The following is a 14,624-nucleotide window of genomic DNA, read 5'->3' as shown; positions in this document are numbered from 1 at the left end:
CCTCCAAAAAGTCAAACATCGTGCTTCAATAAAGACAGATATTTTGAGAGTAATGAAAATGCTTGAAACAGTAATGCTTAGGAGACAAACTTTCTACTCTGCTTCCACATACACAGAGCTGTCTCGTGAATGTTCCACTCAGTCTGTAGTAAAAAGGAACTACAGCATAATAACTGCAGTTTTGAGACCTTTCAGACTTCTCCAATAAATCTCTCTTTGATACTATATGAAGATGTGAAGAAGTTTGATCAATAATTAATGTTAATCACATTCGGTCTTAATAACAGAACTACTACTCTTTTCAAAGCCCAGAGACAGTTCTGTTAGGTACAAAATCAAATTTAATTAAAGCTGTGCATGTAGAAAAGAGTTCCTAATGCTATCGTAATTTGTTTAATACTACAATTGTTAAGGTTTCCTGTACCTTGTGCAGGCTACCTGATGTTGGTTATTTGCATCTGCTGTAAGATGAGGTTGGGCTGCTCATGTACAGTGTGCATAGGTAAGACTATCGAGATGTGGGGATTCTCTTATCCTTCCAAGCCCACTGGAAAAGTTTATCAGAAATAAGTAGACAGTGCCCAGAAATCTGAACAGTTCTGAAGATGAAAACTGATGTGTCTTCCATTGACAGAGTCACTCACTTGTGTCCTGTCAAAAGCCACTTTTATATGTATGCTATGACTGTCTCTTAGCCTCCCAGGATCATTAGGTCAAATCGTGGAGAATAGCAATTTTGTTCAGTCCAAGTTATTAGGAAAAAAAGTTTCTTCTTTAACTTGGGGATCAAAAAAGATAAGTTCTACCCATTGCTTCTCCCGATCTCCTGAGAGATGTCAAACGGAGCCTTTCTATTTCCCTCCACACTTGAAAGAGGAGGTCACAGAGTGAAAGTCAAATATTTAACAACCCTCCAAACAATGTATTCAGTGCCAGGGGACCTGAATCAAGGAAGAGGAGTAAACGTTATGTGAATTGTGATCTTTTGAGACTGCTCTCTTTCCATTCCAGTTCTCCTAGTAGGTTTCTGTTTTCACAAATTATAGTTTAGGTAAATTTTAACCTATTCACGCTGCTGCCTCTAATTGTACCTTTCACACCTATGTAAATAAAACAAGAAAGAAACCTTGTTTTTAACCAGTATTTCTCATCCATACTAGCAAAGCAGCTGCTCAGACAACTGGTACCTTCTGTGAGAAGCAAGACAGTGATGTGCTCTAGAATTTTACTTGATCAGAACCAAAGATTTGCTTCTGAAAATTAAAAGATTTATAACATATTTTTATAAAAATGAAAATTCTCCCCTATACTGAGCCTAGTATAACCTAGAGTGTTCATGTAGGAATTAACACTGCAATACATATCAGTATTCTCAATGTCATCCATTTGCATAGCTGCCTTGAGATCACATGCATAAAATTAAACAGGTATAGAAGACTTGTAAGCTCAAGACCTTATTAAAATAATAATTCCCTAGCAGTCTGATTTGACTGAAATACAAAAGTAAAAAACTTTGTAGCATAAAAATAAATAAAAGACAAAAGCACAAAATGGAAATTTGTATTTTGACACGCACAATAAATATACAATCAATAAACTGCCTAGACAGTTGTTACTGCTCTTTTGATTTTGTTTTTGTTGGTGGTGTTTTGTTTGTTTATGTTTTTTGTTGTTGTTGCTCTTTTGTGATAGTGGCTGCTGTTGGTGTGTTAGAGCAGGAAAAGGGAGAAATTTTCTGTGTTTAATTTTCTGTGCTTAAGGATCCCTACTGTCTGCAGGATTCAGACTTGTTAAAGTGCAATCTTGCATCATTATATATTTCATTGACCATTTACTGTAGCGCTGAATGACTGATCAATTGCCAGTTAAACTGCTCATTAAGAAAAAAGTACAAGTTTAGAGAAACTCAGCTACTCCATTTTTCTTCCAGTCATTTCTTTGGTCTATTAACAGGCAGCCTTTGTCCTACTGTTCAATAGTGCAAAGTTAGATTTGCCTTACTCTGTGTAGTGTAAAGCACTTAGGCTATTTTAATGTAGGAGTATTTTATAAGAGCTTCTTTAGAGTGAAAATGACAGTAATAACATATCTTAAATGCTAAATTTCCATGTTAAAACATCAATTCAATAATATCTGATCTGTGCAAAAGCAAAGTTATTTTACTGTGATTTTATTTGTTACAATGAACTGACTGCAATTCCTATGAGGAAATATGCATGCTATGAAATTGAAATTTAAAAATCTCACACTAATAGAAACTTACAGATACAAACACAGATATGGAAATCAACTTAGTCAGCAACTACATGTAAGGACCACCATTTTCTTTCAATAACCTTTGCAGCCTGTCTTTAAAGTCAAAAGAGCTTTTCTTATTAAAGAAAGTAAAAGCAAATGCCTATGAAGACACAGCCTCTGAATTTTCCTTCAAGTGTACACTTGCCACCTCAGATCATCCCAAATTATATATTTTATTCAAACCTTTTCTTTTTATTCTTGACAAGATTCAGGAGACATATATATAACTAATTCACATGAGCAGATCTTCAGAATGTTAGTGATGTTAGCAATGTTAGTGACTCCTGAAACAACAACTTAGTTCTTATCTGCATAAAAATCACAAAAATGATGGTTAGATTGAGCACAATTCCATGTATTACTTCACTGCTATTCCCTATTTCCAGATGGATGGGTTTATAGGACTTTAGCATCAACCTGGAGGTTTGGATGATCATAAGAAAGAAGGAACCTATTTATTAAAGTTCAGAACCAGTTTTTCCATCTTATAACATCATCAGCCAAAGTTCGCTAAAGCCAGCATTAGAAGCTAATTATCTTTATTTACAAGCCACTTAAAGAACAGAACTATTGGCCTAAGCACATGCTCATGAAAACATGTGGTCAGTAATCCTCACATGCCACAGGAACCATGGCAATGCTGAGGAACTGATCTAATACGAACAACTGATGCAGTGGAGGTACAAGTGAAGAAGAATAAATCAAATGCCTGAAAACATTTGAAAAGGAAACTGCAAAATGATGAACAGCATGGAGAAGCAAGGGAACCATGATAAACTGCAAGATGTGAGGCAATCTGCTGACCAGAAACAAGCATAGAAGATGAGGCAAAGGCAGTGCTCTTGTTCTTCCTAACTGCAGAAAACAGACAAGTATCACTCCCAGTTTCTACTCCAAAGAGACAATGAGCAGTAGATGGAATTCTGGTGAACAAGCTGGGCTACAAATATGAGAGAAGCAGTATACCTCAACACCTTCACTCCCACTAGCTCAGATTGTATTGTTTGCTAAACAGCATTTTAGGAACAGATTGTTATTGATCTGTTGCTTTTTTGTTTTTTGTTTTGTTTTGTTTTCCATGATATTTCAGTACAGATGATAGAACTGCAACCAACTGCAATTTTAAACAATTCAGTTCCTTCACAACAATGGAGAATGCCTTATGTGAGGCAATCAGTCTTAGAGGAGTGATTGTCATGATCTGCTTTCTTCAAGAGGTAATCTTTCTGTTTGGCTTCATTTTCATTTGGTTAAGCAGCTGTGCAAGCTCTCATAGTGTACATCTCATTAGCAATAGGAAAGCAGAGAGGTGATAGGTCTAGCCTGAGACACAGAACATTATTGGTATCACTTATGAATTCTGTATATTAACAGTTTTACACAAAGGTGTGGGACATACAGATGAAGTGATGAATAGTTTACCACAAAGAATCCCATTTATCACAGGGTTGACACCAATGCCTACGGACACGCTTGAGGCAGGAATCATTTCCTTACCTTTCCAATCTGAAACTCCACCACCTGTGGTAAAGTTATAACATGTAATAGACCCTGTAGGTACAGTGCCAATTTAATGTTACTTCTGAGAGTTTCCTTACAGTAACCAAAGATTTTTATTGCATTTTTAAAAGACAAGTTCCTGATTTTGTGTTTTCATATATTAAATGCAACTTTAATCCTATTATATAGTTTCATATAGGGCTTGACTTAGTCTGTCTAATAAAATTTCCTAAAATCTGTTTGAGAACACAACTGATAATCTGTTCAAATTCACATTAATTTATGTTGTAATTTTATGGAAATAACAAAGATAAAATAACTAAGTTTAGAAATATAAAATAGGATGCAATGAAACTCAGTACCTCAGTTATGATTGTGCTCAAAAGTAAAGCTCATATTGAGAGGAAAAGTCTGAATTAACATACCAAATCTTAAATGAGCTAAAAAAACCAGTAAATCTGTCTGAATCAGAGATTATGGATTAGATAGTTAATATTAAATGACATGTCATGATGTTCCAAGAGTAGTGACTGGAAAAGTAACTGGACTCTTCATTTACTAGCACATATTAAGTACACTGCATAAAGGGGGAAAAACAAACAAACCCAGCTCTATGGTTTATGATTAAAGTCATAAAGAAAGACCTGGACATTCCTTGATATGTGACTCTTTAGGTGACTCTAACTTTTGAACTGATTATTGCAGCTAGTTGTTTACAGTGAATAAATGTTCAGAATTGGACCCCTACACCCTTATTTCACTGCAAGGATGATTAAAGGAAAACATGCTGAGAACATACTGACCATCTGGAAAGACACTCAGTGTGCTTGCAAATCCAAGCAGCCCTTCACACTTGAAGCCTGAACAGATTTTTACCTTTAGAGATTTTTGTTCTCCCCTCATTTTGGGGCTCCCCAAAATGAGTTTGGCTCCCCCATTTCACAAAGATTTTTCCATATTTTTAGACAAAGGAACCAAAATCACATTGTGTGGTATAGAAATAAAGATAAAGGAACCATCCTACTTCTTACTGAGATCCAAACAAATATGTAGTAATTGCTATAATAAATAGAATAGCCAGTAGTATTCAGCAATTTTACTCAAAATTTCCAGAAAAGATTAGGGGAAAAGGGGAATAAATATAATTTTCTCTATTGAGAAAACTAACAAACAAACAGACAAAAAAAAAAAAAAAACAACAAACCCACAAAGAAACATCAAAACTCAAAATAGAAAGAGTTCAGAACATCTCAAGAGCTTTTCAGGTTTGACTCTATCTTAAAAACAAAATATAAATCTAGGTTAATCACTCTCACTCTTTCAACATATTTTTATACATAAGCGATCATTTCTATTTTGTATAAAGATACAATATAAAACAATTAAATGCCAAGATGTAGATTTTAATAAGTCAAGTAAATATTAGGCCTAAAAGCTATCACTGCCCCTTTAACTTTTAGGTGTGCCTTTCCCACAGTAAAATAGTCAACTACATCCCCACTGAACTATAAGAATAGATTTAGTGGTTACATTATAGCACACCACTCCATTAATATACCTTTGAAGCAGCAGCAAGCCAAATTAAACGCTGGACTAAGCAAGATCAATTCAGTTGTAGTCAGCAGAGATGCATCAGCCTACCTGTGATCACAAAACAATTTGCAAATGGAAACCAGCCAATGTTGCATAAACAGTGATGAGAATTACTTGAATTTTTCTTTGACATTTCTAAACACAACTCCCTAATTGAGTCCAAAAGTAAAATCTCAATAAAGAGATGGTTTTATTACCTAATTGAAAACAGTGGCTTTTAGGAAGTGTGTATTTTAATGCCTTTGAGAGGTAACTGACAGCAATTGCATTAGGTTACAACAGGAGGAATTAAAACATGCCCTTCAGTTCCAGTCACTACTTAGATTGCTCCACCGCATTTCTGAATGCTGAAAGAAATACCTTGAGAAAGATATTGAAGAGGCTTAAGAAGGAAGTTTATGAATGAGAAGCAGGTATGTGGGATATTGTAAACTCAGAACTGGAATGATCCAGCTGAACGAGGTAAGAGAAATGAAGGTCAATGGGTATATGAATAAATAGAAATTAAATTAAAGTTCTCTGAGCTGTGGTGTTCTGGAGCAGTATTCCAGCACTCTGAAGTAGCAGAGTCAACATAAAGATCTTAACTGCCTTTGAGATTTTGCTTGATCAGTTTATTTTACAATCTGCCTGAACGTGCTAGCAGGAAACTAGATTCGGTCATGCAGGGTGCTCCTTCCAGTATTCTTCCCTGCTAAGAGACATAACTAATATCTTGTATTGTTTAATTTAAAATGCTCCTATTTTTTAATTTAAAAAATCGGTTGAGTGGATTTTCTGGTTAGCTGGAGCTATTGTGCTGGTGGTAGAGAGGGAAGATTTTGCCCACGTAAGTATATTATTTGCAGTGGTTGCAATTTGAGTGCACCTGGATAGAGATGCCCAAGGAACTCTGTGATGAACTGACAAGATTATTGCAAAATGTCCAGAAAGTAAATAGTTGCTCCCACCTGTGTACAGACTTTTAAAATAATATTATTTTGGCATAATCCTGAGGAGATAAACACTAATGTATATACATAACTATGTAAAGGTGCATTCTGCAAGGGAATGCTATTTCTCATAAATACAAATTAAACAAATTAGTGAAACCATTGAGAGTCTGTTTTCATAAAAACATTATTTTGATATCCTTCCATGCACATATAACTAGGCTCAAACAGACCTGAGCCCAAACAATCCATATGTAATTTCTGAATCCTGGTCCAAGAATATGTTGCAAGTGACTGCTATATTAAAAAGCTCAGTTTGGTTTTCAGGGACAGTCAGCTGGATAAATGCCTGTTTGGTGTTCAGAGTTTAGAGGAAGCTGATATACGCTTAGGTCAGGGAAAGGATATATTTTAATATCTTCACACCTTAAACTTCCTGTAAATACAGTGTTGCATTTTTATTCACAGCTATTTATCAAACTTCAATAAAAATGGAGTTGGATACTCTTGAGGCTTAAAAATGGCTCTAAGGTAATGAATTTTTATCAAATAATGCATTGATTTTCACGAATTTTCAGAATATTTGAGGTCTTCTCTCTACTGGCATTATGAAATCTACATTTGCTGTCAACACTGAGGGCAGGAGGTCCATATTTGTTATCAATGCCCAGGATGGGGTGGGCACTCCTATTTGTGGCAAATTGGAACAAGGAAATGTTAGCATAAAGGAAAGAGTAAAATGCAGATAATTAATGCTTTCATTTGTGAGTTAGACTGTTAGGTAGCATTACTGATCCTAATCCATTATCTTTATTAGCTCACAAAGATTTTTTGTTCAGTTATAATTTTATTTTAAACAAAATTGTGGAAAATTACTATCTCTTAAGTGTGCTAGGAGTAACTGGAAAACCAACTATGAGCTATGCAGAGATACGAAAAGTTCACTTCCTCAGAAAATACAATATTTGCTACTAAAAATGCAGCAATATTCTGCTATTTCTTACAAGTCTTGGTTTGTGAAATGTCTTACCTCAAAGCTCATTATTTTTGAATAATGCATTTCAAGTATTTTTAAAACAGCTTTTTCCCATTAAAATGCTGTACAATTTTGAAACATGAGATTATCACATTGGATGTACCAGTATTTGATTGAAAATGTATTTGTTAAAATCCAGATTAATCTCATTGCTGGGTATTATTTTTGTTGTTATTGTTTTTCCTGAAGAACTTCAATGGTAATCTAAAACACTAATCTAGAAATACTATCATGTCATATCATAAAGTTAATAACCCTGCTAACTACTTATTTGCTGACAGAACTGAATGTACTCATGTACAGAATGTGAAGAATTCAGAATTTGAAAGAAAAAAGGCCTTTAACAAGGTGCAAAGAACAGTTTTTGAGAAAGGCTTCATCACCTAGCTACATTTAGACAATAGCCTTCTCTCCTCTAAAAGCAGTCTAATTAAATACAGCTGGAGATAATACAAAAGAATTTCATTAATTAATTGGCAACCTGCTGACACTAATTAAGCTATGAAAATTCAACTCCCTCACACCAGATTTCAAACATTAGGCTGTTACATTTGTTGGGAAGTCTGCCTTGTGTCTCCAGTACAATCAGAAAAAAAAGAAAGAAAAAAAAGAGAAAATGAACTTTGTGGTTAACAAGTGCGGGAACAAAATGACCTATTATTGCAAAAAATTGATATTAAATCTCATATTGATATAGAGAAGAAAATGGGCTACAGAAGTTCTTGTTGATAGCTTCCCGTATGAGTAGGATTAAGGGCTACACAGCTACACCCTCCTCACTATGTAGGAAAGGATCTCAAAACTCTAATAGCACAGTGGAGTGCAGTTATCTTTATTTATGTCCTCTGCAACACCCTGTGTAAGGTGCTGCAGAGCTTCCTTTCAGTGCAGCTGGGTGTACAGCCATTTCCCACTCCTGATTTCACACAGTAACTACGAGAAAAAGTATCAACTCACTTGCCCACTTTCTAAATCTCATCTGAATTATCAAATGAGACCTCACACAACATTTTAATATTTAATTACACTGTTACAAGGAAGATTTATTACTTCATGTCTTGTGGCCTACAGGTAATGAGTGACATTGCTGTTACCTGAGTGAATGACAATGAATGCAGTCTGGTGCGTGATCTTTCCCTTTCCAAAAACCCAGCTCGTACTCAAAGCACAAGGTAAGGTTTCAACACCATGTGCTAACCCTGCTATGTATCCACAATTGATATCAACATTTTAGAGAGAAGAAAAGAAAAAGAAACACGTTAAAAGTTTCCATAGTACTGCTGGGACCAACAAAAAACTTATTTAGTTTAATATAAAGTAAAATAAATTTATTCAAGAAAAGTAGAATATAACTTTCCTGTTCTTTTCTTCCAGGAGATGTAAGAGTTAAATCAAGGTCTCTTTACTATATGGTATCTCAGTATTTGCATACTTTACCAGAAATCTTATTAATTGGAAGCTGACAATTACTTTTGAATACACAAGAAACTACTGTTTTGTAGATACAATTTTATAAGAATTGATTTATGTAAAATAGAGGTTCTGTAACCCATAATGTCTTCAGTTCTGAAGTGCCCAATCAATGTCCTAATGCAGAAAAGTGAACTCACGTTTTAACAGTAAGCTTTTTCACTATATTAAAATAAGGTTAAATTATAAGGCATGGAGTAGTAGCTCACATACAAGTAAATACTAATATATAAAAGTAGTATATTCCTTTGTTCTGGACTGAATCATTCAGTTATCATCAAGATAGCAAAGTGAAAATTGAAACAATGAAGGTTATAATGACAATAGAAAGGAAAAAAGTTCAAGCCATGCCTGAAGCATGGAATGGAGAGTAAAAGGTAAATGAAAAATTCATGAGATGCATGGCTATCAGATTCACATGTATTACAGTTAAGTGCATTCATTAAATGATCATGAGGAATGTATGGCATAAAAATGAAACAGAAGAGCACAATCTCTAATAGAACCTGATAATTTCAGTGTATGAAAAGCAGCAGACCACAGCAAGAATTTAAACTAAGAATACTAAAACTTACATTCCAGTTTTCACTGAAAGCAATGTTTAAGGGGAAAATATTGCCTAGTAAATGAAAGAGAAGAAAGTAAGAGATTTAACTTTAAGGCTCCAGTGCAGCAGTACACAATGAAGCATTCATTTGTTTTGAAATCAGCATGAAATTATCCCATCAACCATGTTGAGAAGTGCTTTGGGTCAGAATACACACATCCAAAATCTCCTGAAAATGCATATCCTGTTAAGTTAGTTGTACTAGCTGTTGACCAGGTCATTCGATATTTGAATTCCTTTACGTTCCATTGTGTTTTATATAATCTGGCTGTGTTATTTCACATAGTTATAACAGATCTTTGGCCAGGGTTTTGACACCTCTGCATGAGATTATGTTTAACACCTCATCAGTTGGTTTACATATGCTAATCATTGCTGTTTAGCACCTGTTTTCTCCTTTCCCGCTGTTCAGGCACAACACACAACTACCTCAGCTCTCCATCTTTGCAATATTTGCAGGGTATTTCACTGCTCTACACTGAAAATCAGATTTATTCTTTTGAAAACATAGCAAAGAACATCCTGTTCCCCCCTCAGATAAATAAGTATCGAAGTGGAGACATTAAAAGAAAACAAATCACCTGTGGAGAATGCTAAGGGTTGTTATGTTATTGGTGCAAGAGCCTCATCAGCCGCAAAGCTTCCCTGTGAGCACAGTCCATCAACTCGCATGCTATGCACACACTGGTTCTTTGTACTGAACCACTAGACTTGCAAGCTTATCATACTTTATAATAAAATAATCACAGGCAAAACACAAACCCACTAATTGCCATGAGTCTGCTATCATGGAGATCAGCTGCCAGTGCTCTCTATCCCTGGAATTGAAGGAGATGATGAAGGTGGCAAGGAATGCTCAAATGTCTGTTTTCATGGCTTGGACTTGATTCCTCGAGGTCTTAGAACTTAAAACTCAGCCTCCCCAATCCTCTCACTGACATCATCACATTTCTTCTTGGGAGGTAAATGAAGAATTTGAGATAATGGAGAGAATATCTGTTAGAATTTCAAACAAGAATTTATGGAGAGCTTTTGATCAGATAATTTTAAGGAACTATTAGAAGAGATAATAAAATTCAGTGTAAAAGCACTGTGTTGTTTTGTTCTGTTTTGTTTTCTTGAGCTTGTGCTTTTCTTTAAAACACAGGAGGAAGGGCTGCCCACTAGAAGTAAAAAGGAAATGAGTGATCGTATATAATTACTACAACAAATAATTATAACTGTCTTCCAGGAATATACTGAATTACTTTAATATGAGTCATCCTCATGAATATTGCCATGATATGTACTTGAATACTACTACTGAAATATTTGTTGATTCCAGAAGCGTACTGTTGGCCTCTTATACCTGTGCAAACGAACTCAGAAGCAATAAGTTTTGAAGTAGTTGGCTATACACATTCCACTTAAAAAGAAACAAAAAAAAAAAAAGGAAAAAAAGATGTATTTTCATGAAGTTTAACTGACATTGATAGATGCAGCTGCAGTCTCACAGTGAACAGAAACTATATGACAATGAATCCTGAGGATATGGTCTCTCCTGTGGTCTGTCCTCTGTATTCCCAACCAAATAAAACTCATCTTAATGCACCAGAGACAGAGGTCTCATCAAATATTCTTGTTTCAAGCATTTTCATATTCAATTGTAGTCAAGTAAAGAAGATCATGTTATTTACTGAAGGAAATTACAATTTACTTGCCTTAAGGAGTGCTATAGTAAAAGCCATTGAATGTACAGCCATTGCTTATAGAACATAAAAATGCAAAGATAGCCAAAGCATACGAAAACAAGTGAGACAAACTGTGTAATTCATGTCATTCAAATGGCTGTCTGCATCTAAAGCAGTCAGTGGTGATGAAGTAATAAGACCTATGGAATTTGAAAGCATAATTAATTCAACAAAGCACGAGTAATTCTGCTGACTGAACTGGTTGGTCCCAAGTCAGTTTAAAGAGAGACTTTGATGACTAGCTCAGACATAGAAACCTTTCAGTACAGGCACTTTACACTTATTCATATGAATCATACTTTATTTACTAGCTCTGACTATTTGCAAGGTGCATAAGAAATTTGTAGACACTAGAGATCTTAACATTCTTGTTATTTCCAGGTTAGTAACATCTAGCAATAGCTACAAAAAATAGTACCTTAACAGAGAATCATACAATAAAGTCTTTCGGAAGGGACTTCTGGGGATCCCTGGTCAAACCCACCTAAAACAAATAACTCTGATGAGTCCAAAGTTTCCAGAGATGGAGACCTTACAGCACAGTACATTCCAAGTGTTCTCCCTTACAGTGGAAACAGTTTTTCTTCTGTCTACTTATCATTTCCTGTGTTGCCATGTGTCCTCTCACCCCACCACCAGGCATCTCCAAGGAGAGCCTGCCTTCATCCTCTCTTCACCCTCCCATGCAGCCATAGGAAGCAGTAAGATCACCCTTCACATTCTTATATGAATAATGATCATACCCAGCTCTCTCAGCCCCTCCTTGCACTCAAGTCCCCTGACATCATCCTAGTGTCCTCTTTTGGATGTGGTCTATTATTCTTATTTCTGCTCTGTGGTCATCCTCAGTTTAAAATACTGAAATGTTCACAAATTTGTTTTAATGGCTAAATACTAACTACAGAAGTAGAATTTATCATGACAAACTCTTGCTGTCATAGAATTGCACTTTGTACCCTTGAGAGTTTTTCACACAATTATTTTTATTAATTAAGACAATAGCATGTCTGTTTCAGACCTTCCTTTTAAAACTCAGAGCAAAAGAAGAATATTATACTTTAGTCACTATGGCTCGAGCTTTCAAGAAAACCTAAAGCATAAATTGGCTTCATGTTGTAAGCAGGTCTTGAGCCAAATTCAGAATTCCCTGTTGAGATAGTCTGGATATCGCATGTAACTGTAGCATAGAAATGTATAAAAGAACAGAAATGTGACCATTTTAATTTGAAGAACAGAATACATTGCATAAAGGTTTCCAGATCCTTGACATTGAAAATAATGGTGTCTGACAGTTCTAGGGTTAAGTAGCCACTCATTCAGCACAGCATCGTTTAGCTGCCAACGGTGAATGCCTCTTGTTGTTACTTCAAAGAAAAAAATTCAATAAAAATTTAAATAAAAACAGTTCTGTCAGTATAAAGCTTAAATATTTTACACCATAGTCAATCTCTTTCCTTTGTAAAGTGCTTTCATACTTCCTGAACTTGTCCTGCAGTACACAATTCTCATTATTTAAAAGAAAGACACTGTGAATCGCCTTTAAAGAGCTACATTTTTCCTGAAACATTAACATTTATTTTTAATACACATCACTTTGAAATCAGCTTCACTAAGTAGTGTAGAATGCTTAATAACTCTATGCAGATTGAGAAAGCTATACGAATATATACATGAAGTACTTCAGCACGGTTGCATATAAGCTGGTTATCTAAGTATTTGTGATTCAGAATATAATGCTAATGATTTCATTTCTAAGCACAAATCTTTTCCTTTAAGCATCCAAAGTATACAATAGTCCTTCATTTCCTGTGCTTTTTCATTCAGTACATTGTTACAAACTGCAGACTGTACTATAAATATACTTTGGATTAATTGTGTCAAAGAATTAAGTTATTCAAAACAACATATACATATGCTATATATAGAGAGAGATAATAGAAATATTAAAATAAATAAAAATAAAGCATATTTTAACTATTTTTTCTTGTGCTCACCTATGTATTTTAAAACTCTAACAATTACATACTGCAGTAATCACTGATAATATGTGGGACTGACTTGTGTGTCAAAGCCCATAGATCCCAAAGATCAAAGGATTCAGCATAGTTTCTAAGAGAGAATTTGTTTCTGTCTCCTGTAAGTGCTCATGGCAAGGTATAGTCTCTCCATTTTAAGTTTTTCTCTCAAACATATTTTATTCTTTTTAGTAATTCAGTTCTGGAGTGTAACTACTTAGAGGAGAAAAAGCAAAGAGAGCCACTGTCCTCGTGTAACTGATTCAGATTATGACAGCTTAAATAAAAACATTAAAAAAATGATTACATACCCTAAAACCAAAATTACCAATACACCAAAGCCAATCTGTTCATACAAAGACAAGACTGTAAAATACAGTCATAAATACATGCATATAAACAGACTCATATCTGATTTTAAAAGTTTCTTCTAGGCAGAAATATATTATAATCTCTTTTCTATCCTAGCAAGAAGTTTATAACTATGCCACAAATTATTGCACTAAAATTTTGTGGAGAAGATTATGACAAAATCATCATTTCATATTAACTTTACTGGGCAAAATATAGGCATTAGAATAATAACAGAAATAATCTATTATTTAAGTTTAGTTGCTCTATATTTGGCTTTATGAAATGCTTGAATGTGTTTGTAAATCATAAATCTCTGCAATGATCTTATATACACTAGTGTTAAATAGTTCTACCATAAATTATGAAATAAAAGTGTTTAAATCAAGGCAATAATATTAAATCTGTTCTTTCAATAATAAAATCCATGCAGCTGAGAACTGTTCATCATATATTTAGCTTTGACTAACACCTGAATTTGTTTCCTTGTAACTGCACTTCACTGTTTGTCTTTCATTTCCTGGAAGAAAAAACATAGCTGTACATTCTCATTCCTGTATGTTGCACTGTTCACTGGTGATGAATCTCCTTGAATCAAACCATTTCATTACCAGTTATGAGCACAGGTAATCATCACATAAGTTAAACTGAAAGCATGTCCCTATGCATATCACCACTGGAAATAATCTATCTGAAATCCCCAGATAACCTAAATGTGATCTCAGACATCTATAACACAACACTGTATATTACACAGATTTTCATCTTAGACAGCTCAATTGCTTTCCTGACAACTGACTATATGTCCCCGTCTGATGGGGGAAACAAAAAACACACTACAAAGTAAACCATGGTGAAATAGAATCCACAAATACAGAAACATAATCAACATTATTATATTGTAAATAGCTTCAGAAACATATCCACAGTACGTCCCCCACATCCAAACTGCCAAAGACAGTTTGTTATATTCAGGAAAGTATATGGGTTCAGCTGAATGCTCTGCTACCACTCTTAAATAGGCCACCCTTTGAAAAGTATAAGTAGAAAGGCAAAGTAGATACAGAACAAACCAATAAGCAAACCAAACCT

This window comes from Cyrtonyx montezumae, unplaced genomic scaffold, assembly GCF_038088225.1.
Source record: "Cyrtonyx montezumae isolate F1298 unplaced genomic scaffold, pur_monq_1.0 scaffold_11, whole genome shotgun sequence".
In the NCBI taxonomy this organism is placed as follows: Eukaryota; Metazoa; Chordata; class Aves; order Galliformes; family Odontophoridae; genus Cyrtonyx; species Cyrtonyx montezumae.
This window is presented reverse-complemented; position numbering follows the sequence as displayed.